At 41.5% G+C, this 1,149-nt stretch overlaps 1 non-coding gene across 1 annotated transcript; it reads left to right on the top strand.

Annotated features, from left to right (window-relative positions):
* The first annotated feature begins 798 nt into the window (after positions 1–798).
* LOC121442830 lies at positions 799–905 on the top strand. The gene has a single exon (XR_005973597.1). It is a non-coding gene; the product is annotated as a U6 spliceosomal RNA (small nuclear RNA).
* The last annotated feature ends 244 nt before the right edge of the window (positions 906–1,149 follow it).

Below are 1,149 nucleotides of genomic sequence, written 5' to 3'. Positions count from 1 at the left end.
TCCCCACTTAGGCCCCACCACCCTTTTTGGGCACATAACATCACCCAGCCCAGCCTGTCTGAGCACTGGGTCCGAATCCTCAGGGCACCCAAGTGGGCGGGAGTCCCTTTGTTTCTACTGCCTGCCTGCACCAAGCAGGGTAGGTGCTTTCATTGCTACCTGCCGAACCAGCATGGAGACCTGATCTCTCGGCGCCAGGAGAGCCAACGTTGGGGAGAGCCAGCTTTGGTTAGGCAAGGAGACCTGATCCAGTAAAAGAAGATCCATAAGGGAGCATTTGGAAGAAGAGATGGGCAGACGCCAAGGCAAGAATTCGCCCAACAAGCTGAAAAGCAGCATGAAGCCACCAGAAACCAGCGACCTCACAACGGGAGGACATGAACACCTTAATCAAGGAGAAGTAGAAAAGATTGACTTCATGAAAGTGATTGATGCCCTTAAAAAGCATGTAAAAAACGCCCTTATAGAAATGGATGAGAAATATAACAGAAAGTTTGAAGAATTGAATAAATCAGTGAATGATACCCTAGAAAACCAAGGAAAAACAATCAAACAGATAATGGAAACAGTTCAAGACTTGAAAACTGAAATGGAGGCAAAGAAGAAAACACAAATAGAGGGCCGGCTGTACATGGAAAATTTAAGTAAACAAACAGAGTCTACAGAAACAAGCATAACCAACAGAATACAAGAGTTAGAAGAAAGAATCTCAGATTCTGAAGATACCATAGAGAAAATAAACACACTGATCAAAGAAAACAGCAAGTCCAACAAACTCTCATCACAAAATATTCAGGAGTTCTCGCTTCAGCAGCACATATACTAAAATTGGAACGATACAGAGAAGATTAGCATGGCCCCTGCGCAAGGATGACACGCAAATTCGTGAAGCGTTCCATATTTAAAAAAAAAAAATATTCAGGAAATATGGGACACAATAAAAAGACCAAACCTAAGAATAATAGGAGTAGAAGAAGGAGAAGAAGTGCAGCTCAATGGTCCAGAAAATATATTTAATAAAATTATAGAAGAAAACTTTCCCAACCTAAAGAAAGATATACCTATGAAGGTTCAAGAAGCATACATAACACCAAATAGGCTGGATCAAAAAAGAACATCCCCTCGCCATATAATTATCAAAACACAAAG

This window comes from Microtus oregoni, unplaced genomic scaffold (assembly GCF_018167655.1).
Source record: "Microtus oregoni isolate MIOR12 unplaced genomic scaffold, Mior012 000096F_ref0000112, whole genome shotgun sequence".
Lineage (NCBI taxonomy): Eukaryota > Metazoa > Chordata > Mammalia > Rodentia > Cricetidae > Microtus > Microtus oregoni.
Note: the sequence above shows the minus strand (reverse complement) of the source record. Positions and strands in the feature narration are given on the sequence as shown.